The following is a 25,675-nucleotide window of genomic DNA, read 5'->3' as shown; positions in this document are numbered from 1 at the left end:
ATATTTTAATTATTTGGACGGGCACGGAGGCGGAGGCAATTGATTTTGTTGATAGACTTAATGTTAATGACTTTAACATCCATCTTACCCATTGTATATCTTCTTCCGCAGTCTATTTTCTGGATTTGGAAATCAGGATAGTGGGCGGATCACTTGTTACTAAATTATACAGAAAATCGACTGCTACAAACAGTCTTCTACATTACCAAAGCTTTCATCCCAGAAATTTGAGAGACCGTATACCAGTGGGACAGTTTTCAAGGGCCAAGAGGAATTGTACAACACAGGATGACTTCAAAACTGAGGCCAGTAACCTAACTACACGCTTTCGTGAACGGGGCTATCCGAAATCCATAATCTCTAAAGCACATGAGAGGATCATCGCCAAACCACGGGAGGTTCTGTTGCAACCACGAGCTGACATGGAAGACACACAGATCAGATTTATTACTAGGTTTAACAATCAATGGAATGAAGTAGGTGGTCTATTCCGCAAACATTGGAATATACTGAAGACGGATCACCGTCTATCCAGTATATTATCAAACAAACCTTTGCTGACGGCTAGACGAGCCCCAAATTTAAGGGACAAACTCGTTCATAGCCATTACTTACGTCCGTTGTACAATACCTCTGGTGATAATAGGCTCAAAGGCTCTTTTCCCTGCGGCAATTGTTCTGCATGTCCATTTTTTTCATCTGAAAAAATCTTTACTAACCCGACTGACAATCGTCAATTTCCTTTGAGGGACTACATTAACTGCAGGTCCACTAATGTTATTTATGCTTTGACCTGTCCCTGTCCCAAGGTCTATGTTGGTCAAACATCGCAGGAACTTCGGAGGCGGGTACAGCAACACGCTTCGAATATCCATGAACAGGATCCATGAACTTCGAATCATGCTGAACAGGATTTGAGAAAGGGCAGGACCATCTCCACGGTGGCCCTGCACTTTCTTCAATTCCATTCCAGCAGCACTAATAAATTGCGAGTTACAGGCCTCCAAAAAATGAAGCCTAACCCACGCAATTCAGATCATACTAGGGACCTTTTGAGGACAGAATCCAGGTGGATCTTTACACTTGACACACTGGCCCCAAAGGGCATAAATGAGGATCTCTCATTTACTGGTTACTTGGCTTAAATTTCCATGGTGTCCTTATAAGCAGTACTCTGTTTATTTTGGGGGTGCATGTGCACCTCCTTTAAATTCCATTCCAGCAGCTTTAATATCAATATTTTTTAGATTCTACCCAGTTCCCCGGGGTTAGTTTCTTATTGGACCCTAATGTTTGATGTAGTGGCTATGAGGGGCACGAATGAGTATTTTCCACTTCTGACTTTTCCAGACTCCCATGGTGTTCTTATATGTGGAATCTTGCCCACTATTGGGGTTTTGATTCACCTTTTTTTTTTTTTTCCCCCCTCCCATGGGGCCAACTTGTGCAGTTCCATTAGTTCATTGCTTATTTCTTGTATTTCTGATTGTTTAGCTGTGTGCATCTTTTCACATACTTGCACACAGTCTCATATGCATTTATATGTCTTGTCTTTTATCTTAGTAAAGGTAGAGGGAGGGGGGAGGGGAGAAGGAGGAAGGAAGAAGGAAAAAAAGAAAGGAGAGAGTTTTTTTTTTTGTTGTTGTTTTATGTCTGTCTGGTCAGTGAGTCTTATATGTCCAGGTCTGTATTCTGTTATGTGATGCATCTTTGTATCTATCTTTGTATCTATGCATGTTTGGTGATTGTCCTCAGATCATATACTGACTTCTTAGTATTCCTGGTTTGGACTGCAATTCTTTTTGATTAATGCTAGCACTTTCTTGTGTGATCACTATTATTCTCTGCAGCGGACGCGCTGCTCCCGGGGTTTTTGCGTTCCATTGTGGAACGCAAGCCTCTTCTTTATTATGACTACGTGCATAGTTCATTGCTCTGCGTGTTTACCCTTCTGACTGGATATGACGTTTACTTTACTTCCACCCCCGTTCCACCGTATGGTACGGGTGGGACGCATCTTTGACAATAATAGCTTCAGGGCTGTATTTGGCGCCCTCTGCTTTGGACCGGATATGATGTTTAACCCATTTCCGTTTGCGTTCCACGTGGACTGGGTGGAACACATTCTGATGAGAACAGGCCTGTCTACACACCATAGGGAGACAAACACTCACCTGAAACTAGTCACACCATTTGGGATCAACTATATAACACACACATGTGCTCTTAGACAACATACCCCTGACGAAGCTGCGTCTGAGCAGCGTAACGCGTAGGGTCTCTGGTGCCAGCAGGTAATTATTCTTCCATATATTTTTTATTTACTTATTTTCTTGACTTGACCACTCAGGAATGCCTGGCTTGTTATTTATATTTGGATCAACTGTGCCACGTCATATATGACTTTGGTGACACAATCTGGCCAATACCTCTAAAATATGGGCCCCCATTGCCAATAGACCATCTCTCCTACTCATTGCTTGATTCACTTATATTATTTAGGAGGGTTTGGTTTGTCATAAACACATATTTTGACTGGTTGTGCTGTGCTATTTATAGCCAGGGTTGCTTAGTTGGTCTACATTAATCGAATGTTATATAAGTGATGTAAAATATACCTGTGGCACATAACATAGTGGGGTTTATTGCTATTTTTATGCATATTAGCATGAATTCCCCCATATGAAGATTGCACATGTTTTTGTCTGTTTTAAATGCTTTTAAAAAAAATTTCTTTTGTTGTCTAAATGTAATCATGTAATAAAGATTTTTTCACTTTTCCAACATTGGGTGTGCATGGTTATATATCCTGAGTCTTTTTCTTCTGAATAATTTCGGGGCAATTTATACTGACGCTGTGGAGGAGGATCACGTCCTTCCACATTCACAATTACATCCTTCATTGTACCCACCTCATTTCTGAACTGAGCCCAAAGAGAAGGAAAGCATTGTACAATTTCGGTCAGTACCTCATCACCACCAGTTTCAGGCCACAAATGATCTGATGACACAACATCATTCAAGCAAATACTTCCAACATGGCTATATTCACTAGGGTCAATGACTACAGGTTTACGTCCATTAGAATCTTTCCAGATCATTTGATTCCCTAGATCAATTACCCATCCGAATTTCTGCATAAAATCTGTGCCAAGTATATTCTCAGAATCACGACAATGCCAAATGTCAATTCCTGTTTTGAAAGAACCTGGTATTTCCAAAATAACATTGGAAACAAGCTTTGCTTTTGTTTTTCCTTTTCCACTGAATCCAATAATATTACAACTTGGAGATTCTGGGTTTATCATCAAATTCAGATTGGTAACTCTTAATTGTGCTCCAGTGTTAATCAGAAACACAGCACTCTGTTCTGCCAAAATCACCTTGAGGAACGGCCTACCACAGTCATCCAATGTGACTCTAGTCACGAATTCCAATGGATGGGGTGTGGGAGCGTTCTTAGCTAGTCAGAGAGATGGAGATGGGAGCAGACCAGTGTCTCTTATAAAAGCACTATCCCTGGAACTTGACTCCTTCACTGTCCATCTCTCTGATCTGTCTGATTAATGGAGCATATGATGACTGTGTCTGTGTAATGTCAGAGTGAGGGGGTGGAGGGGCGGAAGGATTGTTGAATGATTTTGGAATAAGTCCGTTTTCCCTTCCAAGCTTACCGGTTCCCGGTGTACCTTCCTCTGATTCTGCTCTCAAGAATTTTCTGCATTGCCACTTTAAGTGTCCAGGTATACCACAAAAATAACAATGGATATTGTTCCTTTGTGTGATATTTTTACCTCTATGCTCAGTGTAATCTCTATTCCTGGATGTTAATATAGGTTTAGGTTTTAGTTGCGTTTTCTCTGATGTCAGTGGTCTATCTTTTTCCTCATGAACTACAGCTATTTTTGCCTTGACCTGATTCCGCTTCATGGATCTCCTAATTTTATCAATAAAAGTCGTTGCCTCCTGCAATGATGTCAGAGCACTAGCCAATTGCACTGAAACAGGATCTAGGTACTTGAATTTTGTTACATACAATTTGATCATGGATGCTGGTTCCTCGCCTGTTCAAATTTGACCAAAAAAGCAAACGGGTCATCATGGATACTCGCACTCAATTGATTCAAAATGTCAACTGAGGGTGTGTAAATACCAGCAATTGTCTAAGTCTGTCTTCCCTCATACTATGTGTCAGTTCATTATCATCATTTAGTCTGGGCGTGGTCTGTAACCTTTTTGCCAAATGTGAGGGTAACCAAACTCTTAATGTCTTGTTTTTTTGATTCCTCATTAAGATTGAACTTATCTGTATTAGATTCAAAAATGTCAGCATTATCAAAGGCATCCACCTTCTCATTGTGCTTTGGGATGTCTTTTACAATTTTCATTAATTGATCGTGTATTTTAAGATTGATTCGTGCTGCTCTGTCATGTAATTTTTTCCTTTGTAATTCAATTCCCTGTAAATCTTCCCCTGAAATTTCTGGATATTGTGTGTCTGGTACAAATGATGTGGAGGCATTATCTTCACTTTTACTATTTGATCTTGTATTTACAGAAACCTTTTTTATGTCTTGGTGTAATTTGGACAATAACTTTGTCCGAGTATCAATTTGATCCTCCAATTGTTCAATATGTTGTGCCAAAATCAAACAATTTGGACAATCAAAGTAATCCCCTTCAGTTTCCTGTGTCTCAGTATGACTGATCTCTCTGTTTGATATCCTGTGTGATAATGCATGCTTTGTGTGCTTGTGTGTCAGTTTTTTCAAAAACCAAATTATTGTACACACTGACCATATGCATCACATTTTGAAGCTTTCTCTGTAACTTTTTTACAGAAAAAAAACTTTTATCAAGGCTAAGAATCTCTGCTTCACATTGGCTATACAAACTAGACCATAATTGTGCATCTGTATGGCTATGAACAAACTTAAACTGTATGTTACTTTTCTTAGAATAGTCATGAATAAAATCCATTTCTCACCTATGGAACGGCTTTTCCTCTCCTGGATTGATCCAACCGTCAACGGATGGTGGCTTTCCTGTGCTCCGCAGTCCTCCACGTGTTGAATACTTTTGGAGACAAACTCCTCACCGTCCTGTAGATTCCGTCTGATCTTTGTGAATGTGTGAAATTCCTGAGACTTGTACAAGTATATTTTTATTTTTCTCTCTGTTCTCTCCTCCCCCCTTTGTACGAGGAGAAGGATTTCACACAAAATAGCACAAAAAAATCAGAACTGGCTATGGCTCGCCATTAATGTTAGAAAAATTAACACTTACTTATTTTAGATAAGGGCACGGTGAAGATAAAAGGAAAATCAGTCTTTGAATTGTGTGGATAAAACAAAAGCTTATTTAATTTTCATTCAAAAAGTGGTTACAAAAATGGAAAGAAATAGTTCATAACACATAACAAAAGAAGTATCAGGTTAAAAAGAGAAAGGAAGCAATTATAAATTCTTACGTATCCAGTCTTAGAAGTATGTGATGGTCCGTGGTGGAGATCTCAAGGTATGAAAATCTACTCTCCAAACAACTGTCTGTGCTTTTATACCATCTTGACCCATAGACATATATGGGAGACTATTTTTACAGTTTCATAACCCATTATGGCGATTTGCTGATACAGTAGTAGCTTTTCTATACTAAGAAAACCCTAGTAATGGAATATGTATTTTCGACTGCATACAATTACCTCATGTTGGCATATTTCAAACATATGGCTAATGACCTTTCATCATTAGTTATCTCCAAATAACCCGTATTGACAAGATCCCTATAGGTTTGTCTGTCAAGATCCTCAAAATAACCCCTCAGTCATACTCTGAAACTAAACATGATTCCCAAAGCTTATAAGCTTATTGTGTATTTCTTTTATCATAAGAAATTAATATTTTACAGAATTCATTGCCCAAACGAACTATATAATTCAACTTGAAAAAAGTATTTACACCAAGAGGAACAAGCAGGCATACTTCCATAAATTATGGCAGCCATGGTTGGATAGCATTAATTAGAGTACACATATATACTACTGTAGAGTAAAACTCTTGGTAAACTGCATGGCGGAGTGGAGACGGAAGAAGGAAATAAGAAAAGGGGAAGAGAAGGAAAGGGAGTAGGGGAAGGAAAGAAAAGGAGTAAAGTAGGAAAGAAAGGGGGGAATAAAAAAAAAAAGAGAAAGAAAGGTCTCCATGGGGGGAGGGGGGTAAGGGACGGTGGGGAACTTACTGTAATATTGTAAAACGAGTATTGTCATGTAATACCTGTACCAAGTTTTGTTATCTATATTCAGTACAGACCAAAAGTTTGGACACACCTCATTTAAAGATTTTTCACACTGAAGGCATCAAAACTGTGAATTAACACATGTAACAAATGTACAATTTTCATAGTCATGAAAATACAGAAAAATCTTTAAATGAGAAGGTGTGTCCAAACTTTTCGTCTGTACTGTACGTGTTTTCAGTACATGTGGCATTCGTTTTCACATGCTTCGGAGACACGTATCCACACATACAGGTGCATCTCACTAAATTGGAATATCATCAAAAAGTTAATTTATTTCACTTCTTCAATACAAAAAGTGAAACTCGTATATTATATGAACATACATTTCAGTAGGCCACATTTCGGATTTTAAAATCATTTTTCAAGCTGGTGTTATAAAGTATTCTAATTTACTGAGATAATGACTTTTGTGTTTTCATTGGCTGTAAGCCATAATCATCAACGTTAACAGAAATAAACACTTGAAATAGATCACTCTGTTTGTAATGACTATATAATATATGAGCTTCACTTTTTGTATTGAAGAACTGAAATAAATTAACTTTTTGATGATATTCTAATTAAGTGGGATGCACCTGTATCTATCATAATCTATGGTGATCTTTGCATGAACTACACGGAGACCCGTCCGCTTTCTCCCGGCGGCGCAGATGACAAGGGTCAATACACGTTTATGGCTGCGCGTAAAACATCCTTGTGACATCTGTGTGCTGTACATGTTTAACATTCCAAAGTATAGGAGAAGCTTTGGAATTGATATTTCTTAAGTCATAGTGGAGAAAAACGAATGGCACACGGATGGAACACTGATGGTCCAAAATACTGAGCACACCGATACCATTTTTTCCAGTACTGGTCTTATACGGACGTGTGACAGGTGGCTTAGTCAAAGCAATCTGTTAAATATGTCATCCATCAGGTAAAAAATCCTAAGCTGGAGGTCGCAACGAGGCAGACATAGAGCTTTTTCCCAGGGTATTGTAACCTAAGTTTTTTCCTCTCCTTCTAATAAGAGCCATAACCTTTTTATATTTCGACATAGCTGCATTTTTGCAGAACACCATTTATTCTATGAAATAACTGGAAACGGTGAGGAGAATAAAACAGTGGTTAAACATTTTCTTTTTTCGGGTTTTGCATTAGCGCCACTCACTTTGTGGCAATCTGGCGGTGATCTGTTAACTTTGTTCTATGCGTCAGTTATGGGATACCAAATCTATGTAATTCTACTTTTGATTTACTACTTAAAAATAACATAATATACAAAAACAATTGGCTTTTGTCACCATATTCTGAGAGACATATTTTTTTTAAAAGTAGGCATCCGGCAGTCAAGATAACCCTTGTCAATCTGCATTCATACTGCACGGGGGGTCCATGGTCAGCAGAACTGATGGCCACTATGTTGAAGTCTGTTACATGCCACTATCACACTTGACAGTGGTATTAAAGAAGTAAAACTGATGTGAATAGAATAGGCTAGATACACAGTGTTTGTGCTCACTAGCAGGTGCATTCCCTCAAGTGGCACAGTCAGCATGGGTGTCAAGGCATCCGTGTGCTGTTAGGGTTCACTGTAAGGAAAACCTATACTGTACACTATACGTTTCTTTGCTGTGGCCTTCTGTGTAAGAAGGCACAGCCCACTGTAATTTAATTTTCCATTTTTTTACCGAGTTTTTAATTTATTTTTTATGATGTTCACTGAAGGGGTTACCTTACATTTTATAGATCAGGTTAGTTCGGATGAGACAATAACAAATATGTATACTTCTTTCATTTTTATATAAATATACCTATTTATTGGTATGTTTTTTATTATTTTTATCTTTGAAATTGTAAAATATTTTTACTTTTTTTTTTCTTTTTCACTTTTTTTAGTAAAAAACTTTAACTTTTATTACTCTGATTAGTGGGGCTTCGCATTTCAATGCACCAGCACTGCAATGTATTATAACTAGTGTTGAGCGAGCACTAAAATACTCGGGTGCTCGAAGCTCGGGCCGAGCTCGCCATGATACTCGGGTGCTCGACCCAAGCTACAAGCCCAATGTTAGTCTATGGGAGACCCGAGCATTTTTGCGGCGGTCTGTAGAAAGCCTAAAAAGTGCCCAAAACGATAGTGACAGTGCTCAAATGACATAGGGACAGCATGGGGATCGCCCCAGGAAGCATTTCTGACTCCCAGGTCACTGCTGTCAACAACGTGGTCAGAGGTATTAAGCCACTTTTACGGGCTCACAATAAAACGTTCAAAAACGAAACTGAAACTGTTTTCCTGTGAAATATGTTAAGGAACATCCTTTCCAGGGTAAAGACTTGTGTATAAGGTAAAATCAATAACCAAAAACAAAAATACTCCTCCACACCTTTGGCTATGTTCACAAGTAGCATTTTTTATGCTTTTTTGCACTTTTGTATTGCTTTCAACCGTGACAAATGCATTCACCGGGAAATGTCATTTTAACATTTTACAACCTTATCTGGCCATGTGCTGTGTGACACATGCATACAGTGCTGAAAAGACATGGGAACAGCATGGGGAAGACCCCTGGAAGCATCTCTGACACCCAGGTCACTGCTTAAAAGTGTGCCCATCAGAAGTGATCCTTGCCACATCAGAAGATGCAGACTTGCAACTATCACCGTGCAAGTCCTTGTCCCAGGGCAGTGTTCAATTGTACCTCCCCCATTCCTTGCAATGCAAGCGCAAGTATGCAGCCTGCCACCCACCCACCCCCAGGCTGCAATACCATACTGCTTGTTTTCTTGCACATGAAATTGGGCCTTTTAGGCATGTGGAGGCGGAATCTGGCCACCACGTCATGGCTGCGTCGGCGGCCTGGTATCCATACTCAGTCCCCAGCCGCCCGGCGGCCGGGTGTCCACGCCCGGTCCCCAGCTGCCCCTATTTGTCCCGGTAACCTTCCCCACTCTTTTCTTATCCTGGCCTGCTTTAGGACAGCATTGGCCGAGCCCACCTGACAACCAGACTCCTCCGGTGGGCCCTGGCTTCTCCATCAGGGGAGTTGAGAGTGCCAAGGTGAGGAGCATGATGATTATAGAAGTTAGCATCTGCGTTGTTTTCTTGGAATGCAAGCGTAAGTGTACTGCCTGCCACCCACCCACCCCCAGGCTGCAATACCATACTGCTAGCTTGCTTGCACTTGAAATGAGGCCTTTTAGGCTTGTAGAGGCAGACGCCGGCCACCATGTCATGGCTATGTCGGCAGCCTGGTATCCATACTCAGACCCCAGCCGCCCGGCGGCTGGGTGTCCACACTCGGTCCCCAGCCCCCAGGGGGCTGCCGGGTGTTCATACTCGGTCCCCAGCCACCCCTATTTGTCCCGGTGCACCTTATACACAAGCGCGCATACCAAAACATTACCTGTGCCCTCCCCAGTGCATTTAGTGGGAAGGACAGCCTAACCACAAACACATGGACAAGTGAATGTGGCCAGGCATGGTCCATCTCACTGACGCCTTCACACTGGGCTAATATTGTGGAAGCCGGGACACAGTTGGACACTGGGATGCAACACATCCTCCAGACATAGAGGATTGCGGGTCCTGGTCAATCATGCTTCAACACAAAGTTCGGAAGGTAGACAGCAGCAGTGGTCGGCCTTCTACACAACGAGTAAATTATTCATGATCATGAGGCCATCCATCTCCTTAGCTTTCTGTTCCTTGGCATGTATGTAGTAGTGGCTAGGCCTCAGGTGGTCAGCGTTTTGGCGCATATCCTACCTCCTCCGAGGATTGCTGGATGTTTTCCTGCTACTTTCCCAGTTCTATGACTCCCATTAAAACAAAGTTTCAGATGATGGATGAGGTCGTGGCAAAGGAGAAAGAGCAAGAGGAACAGGGACCATTCACATCAATATCAGGCCAGTCAACCACACGTCTTGCATGATTTGTTTCTGTACCAAAAGGAGCGGTTCGGCTACACAGTTATAGGGCATACAGTGAGTGCAATGCCTACCAAAAATTTCGAAGCACTCCAATGCCCCTTGGAAGTGACATGGAGGTCAGAGGGCCTTAACTAAACTGTTTTTTCCATTTATAGCAACTGGGTCTCTTATACACTGTTGGCCTAAGCAGTGAATGGAAGGCTTTCCAAAAATTATGAGAAACTGCAATGCCCCTTGAAACAGACGTGGATTACAGCATACTAAAAACCTTCTACCCATTACTGGGGAGTGGGTCTCCCTTAGTGTTCACCTATGCATTGAAAAGAAAAAGCTGACTAGAATTAGGAGGAAATGCAATGCCCGTTGGAATAGTCATGGAGGTTAGAGGTAATTAAAAACAACATTTCAATGCCCCTTGGAAGAGCTGTGGAGTTCAGAGTGGTTTAACAAGACAGTTTTAATGCCCCTTGGAAGAGATGTGGAGGTCACAGTAGCTTAACAAGACGGTTTTAATGCCCCTTGGAAGAGACGTGGAGGTCCCAGTGGAATAAAAAGATAATATCAATGCCCCTTGGAAGAGTGGTGGAGGTCCCAGTGGAATAAAAAGACAATATCAATGCCCCTTGAAGAGTGGTGGAGGTTGCAGTGGAATAAAAAGACAATATCAATGCCCCTTGGAAGAGTGGTGGAGGTCGCAGTGGAATAAAAAGACAATATCAATGCCCTGTGGAAGAGACGTGGAGGTCACAGTAGCTTAAGATGATTTTAATGCCCTTTACAAGAGCCATGCAGTACAGCATATTAAAAACATTATTTCCATTATTGGGGAGTGGATCTCCCATAGTCTTTGCCTATGCCTTCCAAGCAAAAGCTGCCAAAAATTAGGACGGAGGAACTTGCAATGCTGGCAACACGGACCACGGTCACCCCGGTGGTATAGTGGTGGTGGAGGCTGAGGATAAGGAGAAGAGCAAAAAACAGCCGAAATGAGGAAGCGTATACCCATGTGTGGGTGTGAAGCGGTGCATGGTAATACACCTCCCGAAATAACACAGTGGATTTGACTTTATGTTACTCTGCTGTCATTTGGTGGTGATGAGAAGTCTGGCCCAATCCAGCCCTTGTTCATTTTGATAAGGGTCAGCTTGTCAGCATTGTCAGTTGACAGGCGAGTGCGCTTATCAGTTATAATTCCCCCAGCGGCACTAAAAACACGCTCCAATAACATGCTAGCGGCAGGGCAGGCTAGGACTTCCAAGGCGTACAGAGAGAGTTCATTCCAAGTGTCCAGCTTGGATACCCAATAATTAAAAGGCACAGAGGAATCACGGAGGACGCTGGTACGGTCGGCAAGGTACTCCTTCACCATCTTTTGAAACTTTCCACTCCTTGTGAGAATACCCCGCGCCTCAGGGCCTGTAAGCTGGGCGAGTCTCAGAAAACTGTCCCAGAACGTTGACAGTGTTCCCCTGCCTCTGCTGGATTGGAGTTGCGTCTTTCTCGCCTGTACGCCTTGGTTGGTCAATGAACTGTGACCTCTGCCACTAGCGTGTTCAGATGGGAATTTTTTTAACAGTTCTGCAGCAAGGGCCTTTTGGTACTGCCCCATTTTTGTAGACCTCTCCACCTCAGGAATAAGAGAGTGAAAGTTCTTCTTGTAGCGGGGGTCTAAAAGTGTCACCAACCAGTAATGACTGTCACCCAACATTTCGACAACACAAGGGTCACGGTTAAGGCAGCGTAACGTAAAGTCAGCCATGTGTGCCAGACTGGTAACGGGCAAGACTTCCGTGTCCTCACCAAGATGACGACTGACCATGCTCTTCTTCTCCTCCCCCCTGTCCTCAGACCACCCACGCTGAACCAACGGTATGACAGTTGTACAGGTACTACCGTCTACAGCGCATGATACCAGCTCCTGCTCTTCCTCCTCCTTTTCTCCCTCATTGTCCCCCAATGCATGTTGGGATGAGATGAGGCTGGGCTGTGTGTAATCGCCCGCTATGGCTTCTTGATCCATCTCATCATACTCTGGCTGCAATGCCTCCTCTTTAATTCTCTGCAGAGAGCGTTGCAAAAGACAGACAAGTGGGATACTGACGCTAATGATGGCGTCATCGCCACTCACCATCTTCGTGGACTCCTTAAAGTTTGTCAGGATGGTACATATGTCAGACATCCAGGTCCACTCCTGAGGTCTTATGTGTGGAGTCTGACTTGAATATCGACGGCCTTGTTGCAGCTGGTACTCCACAACTTCTCTCTTCTGCTCACAAATCCTTTGCAACATGTGGAGGGTAGAGTTCCAACGTGTGGGGACACCACACACCAGTCGGTGTGCCGGAAGCTGCAAACGCTGCTGCAACACAGCAAGGGCGGCGGAAGCTGTAGCCGACTTGCGAAAATGAGCTGACAGGCTGCGTACTTTGACGAGCAAATCTAGCAACTCAGGGTACGATTTAAGAAACCGCTGAACCACGAGGTTAAGCACATGAGCCAGGCATGGTACGTGTGTGATCTCGCCTCAGAGCCGCCATCAGGTTACGGCCATTGTCACACACGACCATGCCTGGATGTAGGTTCAGCAGTCTCAGCCACAGATCTGCCTGCTCTTTCACAGCTGTTCTCAACTCACAAGCAGTATGAGGTTTATCACCTAAGCTTATGAGTTTCAGCACAGCCTGTTGCCGCTTGGCTGAGGCAGTACTGCAGTGCTTCCAGCTTGTAACTGATGTGGTGATATCTGAGATGGAGGCTGAACATGAGGAGGAGGAGGAGGATGATGCGCAAGAGCTGTACACTGTGGGGGCAACTCTGACTGACATAGGGCCCTCAATCCTCGGTGTGGGGAGGATGTGTTCCGTCCCAAGTCCGACTGGGTCCCGGCTTCCACTATGTTTACCCAGGGTGCCATCAGGGAGATGTACCGTCCCTGGCCACAAGCACTTGTCCACGTGTCAGGTGGACTCTCCCTGTAACTGCGTTGTTGAGGGCACGGCAGATGTTTTCGGACACGTGCTTGTGTAGTGCGAGGATGGCACACCGGGCAAAATAGTGTCGACTGGGTACCGAGGGACGGCCACCGCCATAAGGTTGCGGAAGGATTCCGTCTCCACCAGCCTAAAAGGCAGCATTTCCAACGCAAGCAGTCGTGAAATGTGCAAATTTAGGATTGTGGCCTGTTTGGCGTTGGCTGCGAATTTGCGCTTTCGTTCAAAGGTCTGGGATATGGACAATTGAACGCTGCGGTGGGAAGTTGATACTGTTTCTTTGCATGCAGTATGGACAGGGCATTGCCTTGCACGCACAACAGGGGGTTCTCTTACACACTCAACAGCGGAAGAAGCTGTGGTGACACCCGCTGACACTGGTCATGGACCCTGGGGTTCGCCCCACAAAGTCGGGTGCTTTGCTGACATGTGGCTGATCATGCTGGTGGTGGTCAGGCTGGTAGTTAAGTCACCCCTGCTGATGCTGGCCTGGCAGGTGGTACAAATGGCCTTTTTGGGGTTATCAGCAGAGTCTTGACTAAGACTTGACCGTGTGGAAGACAGACCGGAGGTGGTGGTGCCCAGGTGACTAGAAGTATTATCTGCTATCCAATTAATAACCTATTCACACTGACTGACCTTCATTTCTTAAAGTAATGATGGCCACTCGTTTTTCTTTACTTAGCTGCTTTTTTCTTGCAATAATACAAATTCTAACAGTCTATTCAGTAGGACTATCAGCTGTGTATCCACCAGACTTCTGCACAACACAACTGATGGTCCCAACCCCATTTATAAGGCAAGAAATCCCACTTATAAAACCTGACAGGGCACACCTGTGAAGTGAAAACCATTTCCGGTGACTACCTCTTGAAGCTCATCAAGAGAATTCCAAGAGTGTGCAAAGCAGTCATCAAAGCAAAAAGGTGGCTACTTTGAAGAACCTAGAATATAAGACATATTTTCAGTTGTTTCACCCTTTTTTGTTAAGTATATAATTCCACATGTGTTAATTCATAGTTTTGATGCCTTCGGTGTGAATGTACAATTTTCAAAGTCATGAAAATACAGAAAAATCTTTAAATGAGAAGGTGTGTCCAAACTTTTGGTCTGTACTGTATATGAACTGCCTCAAAAGGTGAAAAGACAGATTGTTATATGTAAGAGGGTATGGACTGCAAGGCATAAAGGAAAGAAAGTTGTCAGAAAGTCATACTCACTGCTAATGATGGATCTGACCACACGTGCACACTGTCTGATCCGGAGCGACTGTGTCCAAGATGGCGGCGCCCTTTTTAAATACTCGAGGAGACGCTGTGCGGCCAGCCAATCACTGTAATGCCCACGAACAACATGGCTGCGGCATTACAGTGTCTGGCTGGCAATGCCTGCATGTTCATTGGCTCTGTAAAGAGCGCCAAACATGCAAGGCGGAGACCCGAGCTCCCGCCCGAGTAACCCGGAAATGCTCGGTGCTCGCTGAACATCCCGAGTAGTGAGATGCTCGGGCGAGTACTGAGCAGTGTCGAGCATGCGCACTCAACACTAATTATAACTGTCAGTGTTAGGCTATGTTCACACGTTGCGTTTCTGATTAGTGTTTTTTTATGTAACTTAACTTACACCCCCTGGCCATTTTCCGTTTTTGCACTTCTGTTTTTTTGCTCCCCTTCTTCCAGAGCCAAAACTTTTTTATTTTTCAGTCAATATGGCTGTGTAAGGGCTTGTTTTTTGCCGGGCGAGTTGTACTTTTGAGCAACACCATTGATTTTACCAATGGTGTTGGTGGAGGATGACTCCTTCTGAATCCGGGCTAGCTCCAGCTGGTGTTGTCGGTCAGCTTGCGCCTGGCGCTCCCGGTCAGCTTGGGCCTGGCGCTCAGCAGCCTCTTGGTCAGCTTTGGCCTGTTGCTCTGCTCGCTCCTGGAACTTCAGGATCAGCTGCAGTCGTCCGTCACGATCATCTGTGGCGAGCTGCTCCAAGGCCATCTGCAGGTGGGGGTCCATACTACCCTGGCTGCGGGTATGGCTGTCAATCACAGGTGAGACCCCTGCAGCAGCGCCATCCGGGTCTTGGCTGGCTGCCCCATCATCATGGCTCTGCTGTCGGACAGGCTCTGCATCACCTTGCAACAGTTCAGCAATCAAATGAGCCTTGGTTTTGCCCATGGGGTCAATCTGCCTCAGCTCACAGAGGGCAGTGATAGTGTCCTCTGACTGCTGGTGATACCAGTTCTCTCCACGTATAGCCATTATTGGCAAATAAAAGATAGGACAGAAAAACAAGAGAAGGTAGGGGATGCAACTGCTACACTTATAGTTATGTCCCAGATACAAAAACTCTGCACAGAATTCTCGCAAGAACCGTGCAAGTTTTCAGTGACAGGAATGATTGCTCAATCCAGCCACTGATGTTCTGTAATATCCCACCGCTGCCACCAATTTGTCAGGAAAATTCCAACACACACAGAGGGACGACACCAGGGAGATAACACAGTATCTCACCGTGCCGTCACGCTGTCCGTATTTTGTCCGGAGTCGCCAGCACGCGATCCAGACTACTCTCTACTTAGGTATCGGTAAGCGACCAGTGAGCGTATGGCGCAACACCCTGGGTTCCACAGCCTGGAATCCGTGTTTAACGCCCTCAGTACGGTCACTGTCAGCTTCACGATAGCCCAATTATTAATACTCTCTGCCACCACCGGCCGAATTTGAAATATAATACAGGCCTGGCCGGACGCCTGCGTTTTGGTAGCGTATATGGCTTCGGGGAAGGGAACGATTACAGAACAAAAGAAACAGAACTATTAAATTTTATATTTAATCCAAAAGGGAGGCAGTGTTTAGGGAAAATATATACAATGATGTTACAAAGGGGACACTAATATACATACGCATTTACATAAAATAAACAGGGTAAAAAGAAGACAACTTACTCTATACGATCGTGGAGACGATTCAACATAGGTGGAGGAGGGGCTCCCCGGTTGGAATATGCTGTTATTGAACAGGACCCATTGCTTATAATTCTTAAGTACATTTTTATTAAAAGCGCTAAAATTCTGCGATAACTCATCGCTTGTTGATCGCAGAAGCTTGCAAACTGCGCCATTTTTTCCCTTATGATTTTATCTTTATCTAGATATCACATAGCTGCCGTCTGCCATTCTGGTGTTTTTGCGCTACAGCTCCCTGATTTTGGTTACAGCCCTGGAAAACTACCTATACATTCCTGGGCTGATTTGGTCACTACACATATGGGTCCCGTTACTGTCGGACCTATGGAACTCACAAGATTTCAGATTTCATATCGGAGTCAGTGTGTCTACAAATTTTCCTTTGAGGCACGGGAAGCAGCCTCACGGATACACGCAAATTAGTGCAAGCCTGAATTTTAATTCCCTCCTGCGTCTTTCAGAGACAAGATGCTTGCTTCCTAACAAAGTTATAACACTCCTTGCCTGGCATCGTTTGCATAAGCTATTTCCCAGGCATGTGCTAATTGGGGCTTTTGTGCTGAGCAGAAGGGGAATAAGGGAGGGGGGTGAACATCTATGTCAGGTAGCTATAGAAGAACATTTCCCTGATATTAATATTTCCCTGACAATAGTCATATTTAGTGCTTACGTTGGCTGCACCTCTTCATCCTCACTATCGTAAATTACGGGTCGCTTACTTCCTCTGAGTCTGGACTTCCTTCCTAAAATATATAACAAAACTGATTATGATTCTCATTCACCTCCAGATTTACACATCAGAGAAGCAGTCTCCACCTCTCACCATGGAAGAAGTGGAACCTATTACACACTATAGGGATAAAACTATTGGGACACATACACATTACTCCTGGAGGAGTTACATGTTTAGGTGCTGGATTTATATACCCATGGCAAAGGAACCAAAAGAGAAAACCTTAACTCAATGATTATGAAGTGACTTTCCTTTCTTGTCCATACAGTGTAAAGCCTCCTTCAGATGCACGTGTTTTCAGTACATGTGGCATTCGCTTTCACACGCATCGGAGACACGTATCCACACATACAGGTGCATCTCACTAAATTAGAATATCATCAAAAAGTTAATTTATTTCATTTCTTCAGTAAAAAAAAGTGAAACTCGTATATTATATGAACATACATTTCAGTAGATCCACATTTCGAATTTTAAAATCATTTTTCAAGCTGGTGTTATAAAGTATTCTAATTTACTGAGATAATGACTTTTGTGTTTTCATTGGCTGTAAGCCATAATCATCAGCATTAACAGAAATAAACACTTGAAATAGATCACTCTGTTTGTAATGACTATATAATATATGAGTTTCACTTTTTGTATTGAAGAACTGAAATAAATTAACTTTTTGCTGATATTCTAATTAAGTGAGATGCACCTGTATCTATCATAATCTATGGTGATCTTCGCATGAACTACACGGAGACCCGTCCGCTTTCTCCCGGCCACGCAGATGACAAGGGTAAATACACGTTTATGGCTGCGCGTAAAACATCCTTGTGACATCTGTGTGCTGTACATGTTTAACATTGCAAAGTATAGGAGAAGCTTTGGAATTGATATTTCTTAAGTCATAGTGGAGAAAAACGAATGGCACACGGATGGAACACTGATGGTCCAAAATACTGAGCACACCGATACCATTTTTTTCAGTACTGGTGTTATACGGACGTGTGACAGGTGGCTTAGTCAAAGCAATCTGTTAAATATGTCATCCATCAGGTAAAAAATCCTAAGCTGGAGGTCGCAACGAGGCAGACATAGAGCTTTTTCCCGGGGTATTGCAACCTACGTTTTTTCCTCTCCTTCTAATAAGAGCCATAACCTTTTTTGTATTTCGACATAGCTGCATTTTTGCAGAACACCATTTATTCTATGAAATAACTGGAAACGGTGAGGAGAAAAACAGTGGTTCAACATTTTCTTTTTTCAGGTTTTGCATTAGCGCCACTCACTTTGTGGCAATCTGGCGGTGATCTGTTAACTTTGTTCTATGCGTCAGTTATGGGATACCAAATCTATGTAATTCTACTTTTGATTTACTACTTAAAAATAACATAATATACAAAAACAATTGGCTTTTGTCACCATATTCTGAGAGACATATTTTTTTTAAAAGTAGGCATCCGGCAGTCAAGATAACCCTTGTCAATCTGCATTCATACTGCACGGGGGGTCCATGGTCAGCAGAACTGATGGCCACTATGTTGAAGTCTGTTACATGCCACTATCACACTTGACAGTGTATTAAAGAAGTAAAACTGATGTGAATGGAATAGGCTAGATACACAGTGTTTGTGCTCACTAGCAGGTGCATTCCCTCAAGTGGCACAGTCAGCATGGGTGTCAAGGCATCCGTGTGCTGTTAGGGTTCACGGTACAGTATACGTTTCTTTGCTGTGGCCTTCTGTGTAAGAAGGCACAGCCCACTGCAATTTAATTTTCCATTTTTTTACCGAGTTTTTAATTTATTTTTTATGATGTTCACTAAAGGGGTTAACTTACATTTTATAGATCAGGTTAGTTCGGATGAGACACTAACAAATATGTATACTTCTTTCATTTTTATATAAATATACCTATTTATTGGTATGTTTTTTATTATTTTTATCTTTGAAATTGTAAAATATTTTTACTTTTTTTTTTCTTTTTCACTTTTTTAGTAAGTCCTTCTATGAGACTTTAACTTTTATTACTCTGATTAGTGGGGCTTTGCATTTCAATGCACCAGCACTGCAGTGTATTATAACTGTCAGTGTTAGGCTATGTTCACACGTTGCGTTTCTGATTAGTGTTTTTTTATGCAACTTAACCTACACCCCCTGGCCATTTTCTGTTTTTCACTTCTGTTTTTTTGCTCCCCTTCTTCCAGAGCCAAAACTTTTTTATTTTTCTGTCAATATGGCTGTGTAAGGGCTTGTTTTTTGCCGGGCGAGTTGTACTTTTGAACAACACCATTGATTTTAGCAATGGTGTTGGTGGAGGATGACTCCTTCTGAATCCGGGCTAGCTCCAGCTGGTGTTGTCGGTCAGCTTGCGCCTGGCGCTCCCGGTCAGCTCGGGCCTGGCGCTCAGCAGCCTCTTGGTCAGCTTTGGCCTGTTGCTCTGCTCGCTCCTGGAACTTCAGGATCAGCTGCAGTCGTCCGTCACGATCATCTGTGGCGAGCTGCTCCAAGGCCATCTGCAGGTGGGGGTCCATACTACCCTGGCTGTGGGTATGGCTGTCAATCACAGGTGAGACCCCTGCAGCAGCGCCATCCGGGTCTTGGCTGGCTGCCCCATCATCAGGGCTCTGCTGTCGGACAGGCTCTGCATCACCTTGCAACAGTTCAGCAATCAAATGAGCCTTGGTTTTGCCCATGGGGTCAATCTGCCTCAGATCACAGAGGGCAGTGATAGTGTCCTCTGACTGCTGGTGATACCAGTTCTCTCCACGTGTAGCCATTATTGGCAAATAAAAGATAGGACAGAAAAACAAGAGAAGGTAGGGGATGCAACTGCTACACGTATAGTAATGTCCCAGATACAAAAATATTAAAACACTGAGTCTGATTTCTTAAAACTCTGCACAGAATTCTCGCAAGAACCGTGCAAGTTTTCAGTGACAGGAATGATTGCTCAATCCAGCCACTGATGTTCTGTAATATCCCACCGCTGCCACCAATTTGTCAGGAAAATTCCAACACACACAGATGGACGACACCGGGGAGATAACACAGTATCTCACCGTGCCGTCACGCTGTCCGTATTTTGTCCGGAGTCGCCAGCACGCGATCCAGACTACTCTCTACGTAGGTATCGGTAAGCGACCAGTGAGCGTATGGCGCAACACCCTGGGTTCCACAGCCTGGAATCCGTGTTTAACGCCCTCAGTACGGTCACTGTCAGCTTCACGATAGCCCAATTATTAATACTCTCTGCCACCACCGGCCGAATTTGAAATATAATACAGGCCTGGCCGGACGCCTGCGTTTTGGTAGCGTATATGGCTTCGGGGAAGGGAACGATTACAGAACAAAAGAAACAGAACTATTAAATTTTATATTTAATCCAAAAGGGAGGCAGTGTTTAGGGAAAATATATACAATGATGTTACAAAGAGGACACTAAAATACATACGCATTTACATAAAATAAACAGGGTAAAAAGAAGACAACTTACTCTATACGATCGTGGAGACGATTCAATATAGGTGGAGGAGGGGCTCCCCGGTTGGAATATGCTGTTATTGAACAGGACCCGTTGCTTATAATTCTTATGTACATTTTTATTAAAAACGCTAAAATTCTGCGATAACTCATCGCTCGTTGATCGCAGAAGCTTGCAAACTGCGCCATTTTTTCCCTTATGATTTTATCTTTATCTAGATATCACACATCACATAGCTGCCGTCTGCCATTCTGGTGTTTTTGCGCTACAGCTCCCTGATTTTGGTTACAGCCCTGGAAAACTACCTATACATTCCTGGGCTGATTTGGTCACTACACATATGGGTCCCGTTACTGTCGGACCTATGGAACTCACAAGATTTCAGATTTCATATCGGAGTCAGTGTGTCTACAAATTTTCCTTTGAGGCACGGGAAGCAGCCTCACGGATACACGCAAATTAGTGCAAGCCTGAATTTTAATTCCCTCCTGCGTCTTTCAGAGACAAGATGCTTGCTTCCTAACAAAGTTATAACACTCCTTGCCTGGCATCGTTTGCATAAGCTATTTCCCAGGCATGTGCTAATTGGGGCTTTTGTGCTGAGCAGAAGGGGAATAAGGGAGGGGGGTGAACATCTATGTCAGGTAGCTATAGAAGAACATTTCCCTGATATTAATATTTCCCTGACAATAGTCATATTTAGTGCTTACGTTGGCTGCACCTCTTCATCCTCACTATCGTAAATTACGGGTCGCTTACTTCCTCTGAGTCTGGACTTCCTTCCTAAAATATATAACAAAACTGATTATGATTCTCATTCACCTCCAGATTTACACATCAGAGAAGCAGTCTCCACCTCTCACCATGGAAGAAGTGGAACCTATTACACACTATAGGGATAAAACTATTGGGACACATACACATTACTCCTGGAGGAGTTACATGTTTAGGTGCTGGATTTATATACCCATGGCAAAGGAACCAAAAGAGAAAACCTTAACTCAATGATTATGAAGTGACTTTCCTTTCTTGTCCATACAGTGTAAAGCCTCCTTCAGATGCACGTGTTTTCAGTACATGTGGCATTCGCTTTCACACGCATCGGAGACACGTATCCACACATACAGGTGCATCTCACTAAATTAGAATATCATCAAAAAGTTAATTTATTTCATTTCTTCAGTAAAAAAAAGTGAAACTCGTATATTATATGAACATACATTTCAGTAGATCCACATTTCGAATTTTAAAATCATTTTTCAAGCTGGTGTTATAAAGTATTCTAATTTACTGAGATAATGACTTTTGTGTTTTCATTGGCTGTAAGCCATAATCATCAGCATTAACAGAAATAAACACTTGAAATAGATCACTCTGTTTGTAATGACTATATAATATATGAGTTTCACTTTTTGTATTGAAGAACTGAAATAAATTAACTTTTTGCTGATATTCTAATTAAGTGAGATGCACCTGTATCTATCATAATCTATGGTGATCTTCGCATGAACTACACGGAGACCCGTCCGCTTTCTCCCGGCCACGCAGATGACAAGGGTAAATACACGTTTATGGCTGCACGTAAAACATCCTTGTGACATCTGTGTGCTGTACATGTTTAACATTGCAAAGTATAGGAGAAGCTTTGGAATTGATATTTCTTAAGTCATAGTGGAGAAAAACGAATGGCACACGGATGGAACACTGATGGTCCAAAATACTGAGCACACCGATACCATTTTTTTCAGTACTGGTGTTATACGGACGTGTGACAGGTGGCTTAGTCCAAGCAATCTGTTAAATATGTCATCCATCAGGTAAAAAATCCTAAGCTGGAGGTCGCAACGAGGCAGACATAGAGCTTTTTCCCGGGGTATTGCAACCTACGTTTTTTCCTCTCCTTCTAATAAGAGCCATAACCTTTTTTGTATTTCGACATAGCTGCATTTTTGCAGAACACCATTTATTCTATGAAATAACTGGAAACGGTGAGGAGAAAAACAGTGGTTCAACATTTTCTTTTTTCAGGTTTTGCATTAGCGCCACTCACTTTGTGGCAATCTGGCGGTGATCTGTTAACTTTGTTCTATGCGTCAGTTATGGGATACCAAATCTATGTAATTCTACTTTTGATTTACTACTTAAAAATAACATAATATACAAAAACAATTGGCTTTTGTCACCATATTCTGAGAGACATATTTTTTTTAAAAGTAGGCATCCGGCAGTCAAGATAACCCTTGTCAATCTGCATTCATACTGCACGGGGGGTCCATGGTCAGCAGAACTGATGGCCACTATGTTGAAGTCTGTTACATGCCACTATCACACTTGACAGTGTATTAAAGAAGTAAAACTGATGTGAATGGAATAGGCTAGATACACAGTGTTTGTGCTCACTAGCAGGTGCATTCCCTCAAGTGGCACAGTCAGCATGGGTGTCAAGGCATCCGTGTGCTGTTAGGGTTCACGGTACAGTATACGTTTCTTTGCTGTGGCCTTCTGTGTAAGAAGGCACAGCCCACTGCAATTTAATTTTCCATTTTTTTACCGAGTTTTTAATTTATTTTTTATGATGTTCACTAAAGGGGTTAACTTACATTTTATAGATCAGGTTAGTTCGGATGAGACACTAACAAATATGTATACTTCTTTCATTTTTATATAAATATACCTATTTATTGGTATGTTTTTTATTATTTTTATCTTTGAAATTGTAAAATATTTTTACTTTTTTTTTTCTTTTTCACTTTTTTAGTAAGTCCTTCTATGAGACTTTAACTTTTATTACTCTGATTAGTGGGGCTTTGCATTTCAATGCACCAGCACTGCAGTGTATTATAACTGTCAGTGTTAGGCTATGTTCACACGTTGCGTTTCTGATTAGTGTTTTTTTATGCAACTTAACCTACACCCCCTGGCCATTTTCTGTTTTTCACTTCTGTTTTTTTGCTCCCCTTCTTCCAGAGCCAAAACTTTTTTATTTTTCTGTCAATATGGCTGTGTAAGGGCTTGTTTTTTGCCGGGCGAGTTGTACTTTTGAACAACACCATTGATTTTAGCAATGGTGTTGGTGGAGGATGACTCCTTCTGAATCCGGGCTAGCTCCAGCTGGTGTTGTCGGTCAGCTTGCGCCTGGCGCTCCCGGTCAGCTCGGGCCTGGCGCTCAGCAGCCTCTTGGTCAGCTTTGGCCTGTTGCTCTGCTCGCTCCTGGAACTTCAGGATCAGCTGCAGTCGTCCGTCACGATCATCTGTGGCGAGCTGCTCCAAGGCCATCTGCAGGTGGGGGTCCATACTACCCTGGCTGTGGGTATGGCTGTCAATCACAGGTGAGACCCCTGCAGCAGCGCCATCCGGGTCTTGGCTGGCTGCCCCATCATCAGGGCTCTGCTGTCGGACAGGCTCTGCATCACCTTGCAACAGTTCAGCAATCAAATGAGCCTTGGTTTTGCCCATGGGGTCAATCTGCCTCAGCTCACAGAGGGCAGTGATAGTGTCCTCTGACTGCTGGTGATACCAGTTCTCTCCACGTGTAGCCATTATTGGCAAATAAAAGATAGGACAGAAAAACAAGAGAAGGTAGGGGATGCAACTGCTACACGTATAGTAATGTCCCAGATACAAAAATATTAAAACACTGAGTCTGATTTCTTAAAACTCTGCACAGAATTCTCGCAAGAACCGTGCAAGTTTTCAGTGACAGGAATGATTGCTCAATCCAGCCACTGATGTTCTGTAATATCCCACCGCTGCCACCAATTTGTCAGGAAAATTCCAACACACACAGATGGACGACACCGGGGAGATAACACAGTATCTCACCGTGCCGTCACGCTGTCCGTATTTTGTCCGGAGTCGCCAGCACGCGATCCAGACTACTCTCTACGTAGGTATCGGTAAGCGACCAGTGAGCGTATGGCGCAACACCCTGGGTTCCACAGCCTGGAATCCGTGTTTAACGCCCTCAGTACGGTCACTGTCAGCTTCACGATAGCCCAATTATTAATACTCTCTGCCACCACCGGCCGAATTTGAAATATAATACAGGCCTGGCCGGACGCCTGCGTTTTGGTAGCGTATATGGCTTCGGGGAAGGGAACGATTACAGAACAAAAGAAACAGAACTATTAAATTTTATATTTAATCCAAAAGGGAGGCAGTGTTTAGGGAAAATATATACAATGATGTTACAAAGAGGACACTAAAATACATACGCATTTACATAAAATAAACAGGGTAAAAAGAAGACAACTTACTCTATACGATCGTGGAGACGATTCAATATAGGTGGAGGAGGGGCTCCCCGGTTGGAATATGCTGTTATTGAACAGGACCCGTTGCTTATAATTCTTATGTACATTTTTATTAAAAACGCTAAAATTCTGCGATAACTCATCGCTCGTTGATCGCAGAAGCTTGCAAACTGCGCTATTTTTTCCCTTATGATTTTATCTTTATCTAGATATCACACATCACATAGCTGCCGTCTGCCATTCTGGTGTTTTTGCGCTACAGCTCCCTGATTTTGGTTACAGCCCTGGAAAACTACCTATACATTCCTGGGCTGATTTGGTCACTACACATATGGGTCCCGTTACTGTCGGACCTATGGAACTCACAAGATTTCAGATTTCATATCGGAGTCAGTGTGTCTACAAATTTTCCTTTGAGGCACGGGAAGCAGCCTCACGGATACACGCAAATTAGTGCAAGCCTGAATTTTAATTCCCTCCTGCGTCTTTCAGAGACAAGATGCTTGCTTCCTAACAAAGTTATAACACTCCTTGCCTGGCATCGTTTGCATAAGCTATTTCCCAGGCATGTGCTAATTGGGGCTTTTGTGCTGAGCAGAAGGGGAATAAGGGAGGGGGGTGAACATCTATGTCAGGTAGCTATAGAAGAACATTTCCCTGATATTAATATTTCCCTGACAATAGTCATATTTAGTGCTTACGTTGGCTGCACCTCTTCATCCTCACTATCGTAAATTACGGGTCGCTTACTTCCTCTGAGTCTGGACTTCCTTCCTAAAATATATAACAAAACTGATTATGATTCTCATTTACCTCCAGATTTACACATCAGAGAAGCAGTCTCCACCTCTCACCATGGAAGAAGTGGAACCTATTACACACTATAGGGATAAAACTATTGGGACACATACACATTACTCCTGGAGGAGTTACATGTTTAGGTGCTGGATTTATATACCCATGGCAAAGGAACCAAAAGAGAAAACCTTAACTCAATGATTATGAAGTGACTTTCCTTTCTTGTCCATACAGTGTAAAGCCTCCTACAGATGCACGT

Source organism: Phyllobates terribilis, unplaced genomic scaffold (genome assembly GCF_046119375.1).
Source record: "Phyllobates terribilis strain yellow unplaced genomic scaffold, ASM4611937v1 Scaffold_1__5_contigs__length_1240528914, whole genome shotgun sequence".
Classification (NCBI taxonomy): domain Eukaryota; kingdom Metazoa; phylum Chordata; class Amphibia; order Anura; family Dendrobatidae; genus Phyllobates; species Phyllobates terribilis.
Note: the sequence above shows the minus strand (reverse complement) of the source record.